The following is a 17049-nucleotide window of genomic DNA, read 5'->3' as shown; positions in this document are numbered from 1 at the left end:
GACAGTATACAGTGCACTGAATGGATATTATACAGTGCACCGCATGAACATTGTACAGTGCACCGCATGGATATTATACACTGCACTGCATGGACATTATACACTGCACTGCATGAATATTATACACTGCACTGCATGGACATTATACATGACATTGTATGGAAATTATACAGTGCATGGCATGGACATTATACAGTGCATGGCATGGATATTATACAATCACTGCATGGTCATTATACACTGCACTGCATGGACATTATACACTGCACTGCATGGACAGTATATAGTGCACTGCATGGATATTATACAGTGCACCGCATGGACATTATACAGTGCGACACATGGATATTATACACTGCACTGCATGGACATTATACATGACCTTTTATGGACATTATACAGTGCATGGCATGGACATTATACAATGCATGGCATGGACATTATACAGTGCATGGCATGGATATTATGCACTGCACAACATGGAGATTATACAGTGCACTGCATGGTCATTATACACTGCACGGGCATTATACAGTGCATGGCATTGATATTATACCGTGTACTGCATGGACATTATGCAGTGCATGGCATGGATATTATACACTGCACTGCATGGACATTATACAGTGCACTGCATGGACATTATACAGTGCACTGCATGGACATTATACATGGCATTGTATGGACATTAGACAGTGCATGGCATGGACATGATACAATGCATGGCATGGATATTATGCACTGCACAACATGGAAATTATACAATCACTGCATGGTCATTATACACTGCACTACATGGACATTATACATGACATTGTATGGACATTATACAGTGCATGGCATGGACATTATACAGTGCATGGCATGGGCATTATACAGTGCACTGCATGGACATTATACATGGCATTGCATGAACATTAGACAGTGCACTACATGGAAATTATACACTGCACCGCATGGACATTATACACTGCACTGCATGGACATTATACAGTGCACTGCATGGACATTATAAAGTGCATGGCATGGACATTATACAGTGCATGGCGTGGATATTTACACTGCACTGCGTGTACATTATGCAGTGCACTGCATGGGCATTATACAGTGCATGGCATGGATATTATACACTGCACTGCATGGACATTATACAGTGCACTGCATGGACATTATACAGTGCACTGCATGGACAATATTCAGTGCACTGCATGGACATTATACAGTGCACTGCATGGCCATTATACACTGCACTGCATGGACATTCTACATTGCACTGCATGGACATTATACAGTGCGTGGTATGCATTTAAAGCACTGCACGGGCATTCTAGAGTGCACTGCATGGGCATTATACAGTGCACTGCATGGACATTATACACTGTACTGCATGGACATTATACAGTGTACCGCATGGACATTATACATGGCATTGCATGGACATTAGACAGTGCATGGCATGTACATGATACAATGCATGGCATGGACATTATGCACTGCACAACATGAAAATTATACAATCACTGCCTGGTCATTATACACTGCACTGCATGGACATTATACACTGCACTGCATGGACAGTATACAGTGCACTGAATGGATATTATACAGTGCACCGCATGAACATTGTACAGTGCACCGCATGGATATTATACACTGCACTGCATGGACATTATACACTGCACTGCATGAATATTATACACTGCACTGCATGGACATTATACATGACATTGTATGGAAATTATACAGTGCATGGCATGGACATTATACAGTGCATGGCATGGATATTATACAATCACTGCATGGTCATTATACACTGCACTGCATGGACATTATACACTGCACTGCATGGACAGTATATAGTGCACTGCATGGATATTATACAGTGCACCGCATGGACATTATACAGTGCGACGCATGGATATTATACACTGCACTGCATGGACATTATACATGACCTTGTATGGACATTATACAGTGCATGGCATGGACATTATACAATGCATGGCATGGACATTATACAGTGCATGGCATGGATATTATGCACTGCACAACATGGAGATTATACAGTGCACTGCATGGTCATTATACACTGCACAGGCATTATACAGTGCATGGCATTGATATTATACCGTGTACTGCATGGACATTATGCAGTGCATGGCATGGATATTATACACTGCACTGCATGGACATTATACAGTGCACTGCATGGACATTATACAGTGCACTGCATGGACAATATTCAGTGCACTGCATGGACATTATACAGTGCACTGCATGGGCATTATACACTGCACTGCATGGACATTATACATTGCACTGCATGGACATTATACACTGCGTGGCATGCATTTAAAGCACCGCACGGACATTATAGAGTGCACTGCATGGACATTGTATAGTGCGCTGCATGGACATTATACACTGCACTGCATGGACATTATACACTGCACTGCACAGACATTATACACTGCACTGCATGAATATTATACACTGCACTGCGTGGACATTATACATGACATTGTATGGACATTATACAGTGCATGGCATGAATATTATACAGTGCATGGCATGGATATTATGCACCACACAGCATGGAGATTATACAGTGCACTGCATGGTCATTATACACTGCATGGGCATTATACAGTGCACTGCATGGACATTATACATGGCATTGCATGGACATTACACCGTGCACTGCATGGAAATTATACACTGCACCGCATGGACATTATACAGTGCACCGCATGGACATTGCACACTGCACTGCATGTACATTATACAGTGCACTGCATGGACATTATACATGACCTTGTATGGACATTATACAGTGCATGGCATGGACATTATACAATGCATGGCATGGACATTATACAGTGCATGGCATGGATATTATGCACTGCACAACATGGAGATTATACAGTGCACTGCATGGTCATTATACACTGCACAGGCATTATACAGTGCATGGCATTGATATTATACCGTGTACTGCATGGACATTATGCAGTGCATGGCATGGATATTATACACTGCACTGCATGGACATTATACAGTGCACTGCATGGACATTATACAGTGCACTGCATGGACAATATTCAGTGCACTGCATGGACATTATACAGTGCACTGCATGGGCATTATACACTGCACTGCATGGACATTATACATTGCACTGCATGGACATTATACACTGCGTGGCATGCATTTAAAGCACCGCACGGACATTATAGAGTGCACTGCATGGACATTGTATAGTGCGCTGCATGGACATTATACACTGCACTGCATGGACATTATACACTGCACTGCACAGACATTATACACTGCACTGCATGAATATTATACACTGCACTGCGTGGACATTATACATGACATTGTATGGACATTATACAGTGCATGGCATGAATATTATACAGTGCATGGCATGGATATTATGCACCACACAGCATGGAGATTATACAGTGCACTGCATGGTCATTATACACTGCATGGGCATTATACAGTGCACTGCATGGACATTATACATGGCATTGCATGGACATTACACCGTGCACTGCATGGAAATTATACACTGCACCGCATGGACATTATACAGTGCACCGCATGGACATTGCACACTGCACTGCATGTACATTATACAGTGCACTGCATGGGCATTATAACTGCACTGCATGGATATTATACGGTGCACTGCATGAACATTATACACTGCACGGCATGGATATTATACACTGCACTGCATGGATAGTATACACTGCATTGCATGGACATTATACACTGCACTGCATGAATATTATACACTACACTGCATGGACATTATGCAGTGCATGGCATGGACATTATACAGTGCATGGCTTATACAGTGCATTGCATGGACATTATGCAGTGCACTGCATGGACATTATACAGTGCACTGCATGGGCATTATACACTGCACGGACATTATACATTGCACTGCATGGACATTATACAGTGCGTGACATGCATTTAAAGCACCACACGGACATTATAGAGTGCACTGCATGGACATTGTATAGTGCGCTGCATGGACATTATACACTGCACTGCATGGGCATTATACACTGCACTGCATGGTCATTATACATGGCATTGCATGGACATTAGACAGTGCATGGCATGGACATGATACAATGCATGGCATGGATATTATGCACTGCACAACATGGAAATTATACACTGCACTGCATGGACAGTATACAGTGCACTACATGGATATTATACAGTGCACTGCATGGACATTATACAGTGCGCCGCATGGATATTATACACTGCACTGCGTGGACATTATGCATGACATTGTATGGACATTATACAGTGCATGGCATGGACATTATACAGTGCATGGCATGGATATTATACAGTGCATGGCATGGATATTATGCACTGCACAACAGGGAAATTATACAATCACTGCATGGACATTGTACACTGCACTGCATGTCCATTATACATTGCAATGCATGGGCATTATAACTGCACGGCATGGATATTATACGGTGCACTGCATGGACATTATACAGTGCACTGCGTGAACATTATACACTGCACTGCATGGAAATTATACACTGCACTGCATGGATAGTATACACTGCATTGCATGGACATTATACACTGCACTGCATGAATATTATACACTGCACTGCATGGACATTATACATGACATTGTATGGACATTATACAGTGCATGGCATGGACATTATACAGTGCATGGCATGGACATTAGACAGTGCACTGCAAGGACATTATACAGTGCACTGCACGGACAATATTCACTGCACTGCATGGACATTATACACCGCACTGCATGGGCAGTATACAGTGCACTGCATGAATATTATACACTGCACTGCATGGACATTATGCATGACAGTGTATGGACATTATACAGTGCATGGCATGGACATTATACAGTGCATGGCATGGACATTATACAGTGCATGGCATGGATATTATGCACTGCACAACATGGATATTATACACTGCACTGCATGGACATTATACACTGCACAGGCATTATACAGTGCATGGCATTGATATTATACCGTGTACTGCATGGACATTATGCAGTGCATGGCATGGATATTATACACTGCACTGCATGGACATTATACAGTGCACTGCATGGACATTATACAGTGCACTGCATGGACAATATTCAGTGCACTGCATGGACATTATACAGTGCACTGCATGGGCATTATACACTGCACTGCACGGACATTATACATTGCACTGCATGGACATTATACACTGTGTGGCATGCATTTAAAGCACCGCACGGACATTATAGAGTGCACTGCATGGACATTGTATAGTGCGCTGCATGGACATTATACACTGCACTGCATGGACATTATACACTGCACTGCACAGACATTATACACTGCACTGCATGAATATTATACACTGCACTGCGTGGACATTATACATGACATTGTATGGACATTATACAGTGCATGGCATGAATATTATACAGTGCATGGCATGGATATTATGCACCACACAGCATGGAGATTATACAGTGCACTGCATGGTCATTATACACTGCATGGGCATTATACAGTGCACTGCATGGACATTATACATGGCATTGCATGGACATTACACCGTGCACTGCATGGAAATTATACACTGCACCGCATGGACATTATACAGTGCACCGCATGGACATTGCACACTGCACTGCATGTACATTATACAGTGCACTGCATGGGCATTATAACTGCACTGCATGGATATTATACGGTGCACTGCATGAACATTATACACTGCACGGCATGGATATTATACACTGCACTGCATGGATAGTATACACTGCATTGCATGGACATTATACACTGCACTGCATGAATATTATACACTACACTGCATGGACATTATGCAGTGCATGGCATGGACATTATACAGTGCATGGCTTATACAGTGCATTGCATGGACATTATGCAGTGCACTGCATGGACATTATACAGTGCACTGCATGGGCATTATACACTGCACGGACATTATACATTGCACTGCATGGACATTATACAGTGCGTGACATGCATTTAAAGCACCACACGGACATTATAGAGTGCACTGCATGGACATTGTATAGTGCGCTGCATGGACATTATACACTGCACTGCATGGGCATTATACACTGCACTGCATGGACATTATACATGGCATTGCATGGACATTAGACAGTGCATGGCATGGACATGATACAATGCATGGCATGGATATTATGCACTGCACAACATGGAAATTATACACTGCACTGCATGGACAGTATACAGTGCACTACATGGATATTATACAGTGCACTGCATGGACATTATACAGTGCGCCGCATGGATATTATACACTGCACTGCGTGGACATTATGCATGACATTGTATGGACATTATACAGTGCATGGCATGGATATTATACAGTGCATGGCATGGATATTATGCACTGCACAACAGGGAAATTATACAATCACTGCATGGACATTGTACACTGCACTGCATGTCCATTATACATTGCAATGCATGGGCATTATAACTGCACGGCATGGATATTATACGGTGCACTGCATGGACATTATACAGTGCACTGCGTGAACATTATACACTGCACTGCATGGAAATTATACACTGCACTGCATGGATAGTATACACTGCATTGCATGGACATTATACACTGCACTGCATGAATATTATACACTGCACTGCATGGACATTATACATGACATTGTATGGATATTATACAGTGCATGGCATGGACATTATACAGTGCATGGCATGGACATTAGACAGTGCACTGCAAGGACATTATACAGTGCACTGCACGGACAATATTCACTGCACTGCATGGACATTATACACCGCACTGCATGGGCAGTATACAGTGCACTGCATGAATATTATACACTGCACTGCATGGACATTATGCATGACAGTGTATGGACATTATACAGTGCATGGCATGGACATTATACAGTGCATGGCATGGACATTATACAGTGCATGGCATGGATATTATGCACTGCACAACATGGATATTATACACTGCACTGCATGGACATTATACACTGCACGGCATGAATATTATACACTGCACTGCATGGGCATTATGCATGACATTGTATGGACATTATACAGTGCATGGCATGGATATTATACAGTGCATGGCATGGACATTATACAGTGCATGGCATGGATATTATGCATTGCACAACATGGAGATTATACAGTGCACTGCATGGACATTATACATGGCATTGCATAGACATTACACAGTGCACTGCATGGAAATTATACACTGCACCACATGGACATTATACACTGCACTGCATGGACATTATACAGTGCACTGCATGGACATTATAAAGTACATGGCATGGGCATTATACAGTGCATGGCATGGATTTTTACACTGCACTGCATGTACATTATGCAGTGCACTGCATGGGCATTATACAGTGCATGACATTGATATTATACAGTGTACTGCATGAACATTATGCAGTGCATGGCATGGACATTATACAGTGCACTGCATGGACAATATTCAGTGCACTGCATGGACATTATACAGTGCACTGCATGGGCATTATACACTGCCCTGCATGGACATTATACATTGCACTGCATGGACATTATACAGTGCGTGGCATGCATTTAAAGCACCGCACGGACAGTCTAGAGTGCACTGCATGGACATTATACAGTGCACTGCATGGACATTATACACTGCACTGCATGGACAGTATACAGTGCACAGCATGGATATTATACAATGCACTGCATGGACATTATACAGTGCGCCGCATGGATATTATACCGTGTACTGCATGGACATTATGCAGTGCATGGCATGAATATTATACACTGCACTGCATGTACATTATACATGACATTGTATGGACATTATACAGTGCATGGCATGGACATTATAAAGTGCATGGCATGGACATTATACAGTGCACGGCATGGATATTTACACTGCACTGCATGTACATTATGCAGTGCACTGCATGGGCATTATACAGTGCGTGGCATGCATTTAAAGCACCGCACGGACATTATAGAGTGCACTGCATGGACATTGTATAGTGCGCTGCATGGACATTATACACTGCATGGCATGGACATTATACAGTGCACTGCATGGACATTATACATGGCATTGCATGGACATTATACAGTGCATGGCATGGACATGATACAATGCATGGCATGGATATTATGCACTGCACAACATGGAAATTATACAATCACTGCATGGTCATTATACACTGCACTGCATGGACATTATACACTGCATTGCATGGACATTACACAGTGCACTGCATGGAAATTATACACTGCACCACATGGACATTATACAATGCACCACATGGACATTGTACACTGCACTGCATGTACATTATATATTGCACTGCATGGGCATTATAACTGCACTGCATGGATATTATACGGTGCACTGCATGGACATTATACAGTGCACTGAATGAACATTATACACTGCACTGCATGGATATTATACACTGCACTGCATGGATAGTATACACTGCATTGCATGGACATTGTACACTGCACTGCATGAATATTATACACTGCACTGCATGGACATTATACATGACATTGTATGGACATTACACAGTGCATGTCATGGACATTATACAGTGCATGGCATGGACATTATGCAGTGCACTGCATGGGCATTATACAGTGCATGGCATTGATATTATACCGTGTACTGCATGGACATTATGCAGTGCATGGCATGGATATTATACACTGCACTGCATGGACATTATACAGTGCACTGCATGGACATTATACAGTGCACTGCATGGACAATATTCAGCGCACTTCATGGACATTATACAGTGCACTGCATGGGCATTATACATGACATTGTATGGAAATTATACAGTGCATGGCATGGACATTATACAGTGCATGGCATGGACATTATGCAGTGCACTGCATGGGCATTATACAGTGCATGGCATTGATATTATACCGTGTACTGCATGGGCATTATGCAGTGCATGGCATGGATATTATACACTGCACTGCATGGGCATTATACAGTGCACTGCATGGACATTATACGGTGCATTGCATGGACAATATTCAGTGCACTGCATGGACATTATACAGTGCACTGCATGGGCATTATACACTGCACTGCGTGGACATTATACATTGCACCGCATGGACATTATACAGTGCATGGCATGCATTTAAACCACCGTAACGGACATTCTAGAGTGCACTGCATGGACATTATACAGTGCACTGCATGGACATTATACACTGCACTGCATGGACATTATACACTGCACTGCATGGACACTATACAGTGCACAACATGGAAATTATACAATCACTGCATGGTCATTATACACTGCACTGCATGGACATTATACACTGCACTGCATGGACAGTATACAGTGCACTGCATGTATATTATACAGTGCACCGCATGGACATTATACAGTGCGCCGTATGAATATTATACACAGCACTGCATGGACCTTATACATGACATTGTATGGACATTATACAGTGCATGGCATGGACATTATACAGTGCATGGCATGGACATTATACAGTGTGTGGCATGGATATTATGCACTGCACAACATGGAGATTATACAGTGCACTGCATGGTCATTATACACTGCATGGGCATTATACAGTGCACTGCATGGACATTATACATGGCATTGCATGGACATTAGACAGTGCACTGTATGGAAATTATACACTGCACTGCATGGACATTATACACTGCACTGCATGGGCATTATACAGTGCACTGCATGGACATTATAAAGTGCATGGCATGGACATTATACAGTGCATTAATGGATATTTACATTGCACTGCATGTACATTATGCAGTGCACTGCATGGGCATTATACAGTGCATGGCATTGATATTATACCGTGTACTGCAGGGACATTATGCAGTGCATGGCATGGATATTATACACTGCACTGCATGGGCATTATACAGTGCGCTGCATGGACATTATATGGTGCATTGCATGGACAATATTCAGTGCACTGCATGGACATTATACAGTGCACTGCATGGGCATTATACACTGCACTGCATGGACATTATACATTGCACTGCATGGACATTATACAGTGCACGGCATGCATTTAAACCACCGTAACGGACATTCTAGAGTGCACTGCATGGACATTATACAGTGCACTGCATGGACATTATACACTGCACTGCATGGACATTATACACTGCACTGCATGGACACTATACAGTGCACAACATGGAAATTATACAATCACTGCATGGTCATTATACACTGCACTGCATGGACATTATACACTGCACTGCATGGACAGTATACAGTGCACTGCATGTATATTATACAGTGCACCGCATGGACATTATACAGTGCGCCGTATGAATATTATACACAGCACTGCATGGACCTTATACATGATATTGTATGGACATTATACAGTGCATGGCATGGACATTATACAGTGCATGGCATGGACATTATACAGTGCATGGCATGGATATTATGCACTGCACAACATGGAGATTATACAGTGCACTGCATGGTCATTATACACTGCATGGGCATTATACAATGCACTGCAAGGACATTATACATGGCATTGCATGGACATTAGACAGTGCACTGTATGGAAATTATACACTGCACCGCATGGACATTATACACTGCACTGCATGGACATTATACAGTGCACTGCATGGACATTATAAAGTGCATGGCATGGACATTATACAGTGCATTAATGGATATTTACACTGCACTGCATGTACATTATGCAGTGCACTACATGGGCATTATACAGTGCATGGCATTGATATTATACCGTGTACTGCATGGACATTATGCACTGCACCGCATGGACATTATACAGTGCACCGCATGGACATTATACACTGCACTGCATCGATAGTATACACTGCATTGCATGGACATTATACACTGCACTGCATGAATATTATACACTGCACTGCATGGACATTATACATGACATTGTATGGACATTATACAGTGCATGGCATGGCCATTATACAGTGCATGGCATGAACATTATGCAGTGCACTGCATGGACATTATACAGTGCATGGCATTGATATTATACTGTGTACTGCTTGGACGTTATGCAGTGCATGGCATGGATATTATACAGTGCACTGCATGGACATTATACAGTGCACTGCATGGGCATTATACAGTGCACTGCATGGACAATATTCAGTGCACTGCATGGACATTATACAGTGCACTGCATGGGCATTATACACTGCACTGCATGGACATTATACATTGCACTGCATGGACATTATACAGTGCGTGGCATGCATTTAAAGCGCCGCACGGACATTATAGAGTGCACTGCATAGACATTGTATAGTGCGCTGCATGGGCATTATACACTGCACTGCATGAATATTATACACTGCACTGCATGGACATTATACATGACATTGTATGGACATTATACAGTGCATGGCATGGGCATTATACAGTGCATGGCATGAGCATTATGCAGTGCATTGCATGGGCATTATACAGTGCATGGCATTGATATTATACCGTGTACTGCTTGGACGTTATGCAGCGCATGGCATGGATATTATACACTGCACTGCATGGGCATTATACAGTGCACTGCATGGGCATTATACAGTGCACTGCATGGACAATATTCAGTGCACTGCATGGACATTATACAGTGCACTGCATGGGCATTATACACTGCACTGCATGGACATTATACATTGCACTGCATGGACATTATACAGTGCGTGGCATGCATTTAAAGCACCGCACGGACATTATGGAGTGCACTGCATGAACATTGTATTGTGCGCTGCATGGACATTATACACTGCACTGCATGGGCATTATACAGTGCACTACATGGGCGTTCTACAATGCATGGCATGGGTATTATACAGTGCATGGCATGGACATGATGCAATGCATGGCATGGATATTATGCACTGCACAACATGGAAATTATACAATCACCGCATGGTCATTATACACTGCACTGCATGGACATTATACACTGCACTGCATGGACAGTATACAGTGCACAACATGGATATTATACAGTGCACTGCATGGACATTATACAGTGCACCACATGGATATTATACACTGCACTACATGGACACCATACACTGCACTGCATGAATATTATACACTGCACTGCATGGATATTATTCACTGCACTGCATGGACATTATACATGACATTGTATGGACATTATACAGTGCATGGCATGGCCATTATGCAGTGCACTGCATGGACATTATACAGTGCGTGGCATGCATTTAAAGCACTGCACGGACATTATGGAGTGCACTGCATGAACATTGTATAGTGCGCTGCATGGACATTATACACTGCACTGCATGGGCATTATACAGTGCACTGCATGGGCATTCTACAGTGCATGGCATGGTTATTATACAGTGCATGGCATGGACATGATACAATGCATGGCATGGATATTATGCACTGCACAACATGGAAATTATACAATCACTGCATGGTCATTATACACTGCACTGCATGGACATTATACACTGCGCTGCATGGACATCATACACTGCACTGCATGAATATTATACACTGCACTGCATGGATATTATACACTGCACTGCATGGACATTATACATGGCATTGTATGGACATTATACAGTGCATGGCATGGCCATTATGCAGTGCACTGCATGGGCATTATACAGTGCATGGCATTGATATTATACCGTGTACTGCTTGGACGTTATGCAGTGCATGGCATGGATATTATACACTGCACTGCATGGACATTAGACAGTGCACTGCGTGGACATTATACAGTGCACTGCATGGACAATATTCAGTGCACTGCATGGACATTATACAGTGCACTGCATGGGCATTATAAATTGCACTGCATGGACATTATACATTGCACTGCATGGACATTATACAGTGTGTTGCATGCATTTAAAGCACCGCACAGACATTATAGAGTGCACTGCATGGACATTGTATAGTGCGCTGCATGGACATTATACACTGCACTGCATGGGCATTATACAGTGCACTGCATGGACATTATACATGGCATTGCATGGACATTACACAGTGCACTGCATGGAAATTATACATTGCACCGCATGGACATTATACAGTGCACCGCATGGACATTGTACACTGCACTGCATGTACATTATACATTGCAATGCATGGGCATTATAACTGCTTGGCATGGATATTATACGGTGCACTGCATGGACATTATACAGTGCACGCGTGAACATTATACACTGCACTGCATGGACATTATACACTGCACTGCATGAATATTATACACTGCACTGCATGGACATTATACATGACATTGTATGGACATTATACAGTGCATGGCATGGACATTATACAGTGCATGGCATGGACATTATACAGTGCACTGCATGGACATCATACAGTGCACTGCATGGACAATATTCAGTGCACTGCATGGACATTATACACTGCACTGCATGGGCATTATACACTGCACTGCATGGACATTATACACTGCACTACATGGACAGTATACAGTGCACAGCATGGATATTATATGGTGCACCGCATGGACATTATACAGTGCACCGCATGGACATTATACACTGCACTGCATGGACATTATACAGTGCACTGCATGGACATTATAAAGTGCATGGCATGGGCATTATACAGTGCATGGCAAGGATATTTACACGGCACTGCATGTACATTATGCAGTGCACTGCATGGGCATTATACATGACATTGTATGGACATTATACAGTGCATGGCATGGGCATTATACAGTGCATGGCATGGACATTATACAGTGCATTGCATGGATATTATGCGCTGCACAACATGGTGATTATACAGTGCACTGCATGGTCATTATACACTGCACGGGCATTATACAGTGCACTGCATGGACATTATACATGACATTGCATGGACATTACACAGTGCACTGCATCGAAATTATACACGGCACCACATGGACATTATACACTGCACTGCATGGACATTATACAGTGCACTGCATGGACATTATAAAGTGCATGGCATGGGCATTATACAGTGCATGGCAAGGATATTTACACGGCACTGCATGTACATTATGCAGTGCACTGCATGGGCATTATACAGTGCATGGCATTGATATTATACTGTGTACTGCATGAACATTATGCAGTGCATGGCATGGATATTATACACTGCACTGCATGGACATTGTACAGTGCACTGCATGGGCATTATACAGTGCACTGCATGGACGTTATACAGTGCACTGCATGGGCATTATACACTGCACTGCATGGACATTATACATTGCACTGCATGGACATTATACAGTGCATGGCATGCATTTAAAGCACCGCACGGACATTATAGAGTGCACTGCATAGACATTGTATAGTGCGCTGCATGGACATTATACACTGCACTGCATGAATATTATACACTGCACTGCATGGACATTATACATGACATTGTATGGACATTATACAGTGCATGGCATGGACATTATACAGTGCATGGAATGAGCATTATGCAGTGCATTGCATGGGCATTATACAGTGCATGGCATTGATATTATACCGTGTACTGCTTGGACGTTATGCAGTGCATGGCATGGATATTATACACTGCACTGCATGGGCATTATACAGTGCACTGCATGGGCATTATACAGTGCACTGCATGGACAATATTCAGTGCACTGCATGGACATTATACAGTGCACTGCATGGGCATTATACACTGCACTGCATGGACATTATACATTGCACTGCATGGACATTATACAGTGCGTGGCATGCATTTAACGCACCGCACGGACATTATAGAGTGCACTGCATAGACATTGTATAGTGCGCTGCATGGACATTATACACTGCACTGCATGAATATTATACACTGCACTGCATGGACATTATACATGACATTGTATGGACATTATACAGTGCATGGCATGGACATTATACAGTGCATGGAATGAGCATTATGCAGTGCATTGCATGGGCATTATACAGTGCATGGCATTGATATTATACCGTGTACTGCTTGGACGTTATGCAGTGCATGGCATGGATATTATACACTGCACTGCATGGGCATTATACAGTGCACTGCATGGGCATTATACAGTGCACTGCATGGACAATATTCAGTGCACTGCATGGACATTATACAGTGCACTGCATGGGCATTATACACTGCACTGCATGGACATTATACATTGCACTGCATGGACATTATACAGTGCGTGGCATGCATTTAACGCACCGCACGGACATTATGGAGTGCACTGCAGGAACATTGTATCGTGCGCTGCATGGACATTATACACTGCACTGCATGGGCATTATACAGTGCACTACGTGGGCATTCTACAATGCATTGCATGGGTATTATACAGTGCATGGCATGGACATGATACAATGCATGGCATGGATATTATGCACTGCACAACATGGAAATTATACAATCACTGCATGGTCATTATACACTGCACTGCATGGACATTATACACTGCACTGCATGGACAGTATACAGTGCACAACATGGATATTATACAGTGCACTGCATGGACATTATACAGTGCACCACATGGATATTATACACTGCACTACATGGACACCATACACTGCACTGCATGAATATTATACACTGCACTGCATGGATATTATTCACTACACTGCATGGACATTATACATGACATTGTATGGACATTATACAGTGCATGGCATGGCCATTATGCAGTGCACTGCATGGACATTATACAGTGCGTGGCATGCATTTAAAGCACTGCACGGACATTATGGAGTGCACTGCATGAACATTGTATAGTGCGCTGCATGGACATTATACACTGCACTGCATGGGCATTATACAGTGCACTGCATGGGCATTCTACAGTGCATGGCATGGTTATTATACAGTGCATGGCATGGACATGATACAATGCATGGCATGGATATTATGCACTGCACAACATGGAAATTATACAATCACTGCATGGTCATTATACACTGCACTGCATGGACATTATACATTGCACTGCATGGACAGTATACAGTGCACAACATGGATATTATACAGTGCACTGCATGGACATTATACAGTGCACCACATGGATATTATACACTGCGCTGCATGGACATCATACACTGCACTGCATGAATATTATACACTGCACTGCATGGATATTATACACTGCACTGCATGGACATTATACATGGCATTGTATGGACATTATACAGTGCATGGCATGGCCATTATGCAGTGCACTGCATGGGCATTATACAGTGCATGGCATTGATATTATACCGTGTACTGCTTGGACGTTATGCAGTGCATGGCATGGATATTATACACTGCACTGCATGGACATTATACAGTGCACTGCGTGGACATTATACAGTGCACTGCATGGACAATATTCAGTGCACTGCATGGACATTATACAGTGCACTGCATGGGCATTATAAATTGCACTGCATGGACATTATACATTGCACTGCATGGACATTATACAGTGTGTTGCATGCATTTAAAGCACCGCACAGACATTATAGAGTGCACTGCATGGACATTGTATAGTGCGCTGCATGGACATTATACACTGCACTGCATGGGCATTATACAGTGCACTGCATGGACATTATACATGGCATTGCATGGACATTACACAGTGCACTGCATGGAAATTATACATTGCACCGCATGGACATTATACAGTGCACCGCATGGACATTGTACACTGCACTGCATGTACATTATACATTGCAATGCATGGGCATTATAACTGCTTGGCATGGATATTATACGGTGCACTGCATGGACATTATACAGTGCACGCGTGAACATTATACACTGCACTGCATGGACATTATACACTGCACTGCATGAATATTATACACTGCACTGCATGGACATTATACATGACATTGTATGGACATTATACAGTGCATGGC

The sequence above is a fragment of the Pristiophorus japonicus genome, chromosome 6, assembly GCF_044704955.1.
Source record: "Pristiophorus japonicus isolate sPriJap1 chromosome 6, sPriJap1.hap1, whole genome shotgun sequence".
NCBI classification, from domain to species: Eukaryota; Metazoa; Chordata; class Chondrichthyes; family Pristiophoridae; genus Pristiophorus; species Pristiophorus japonicus.
This window is presented reverse-complemented; position numbering follows the sequence as displayed.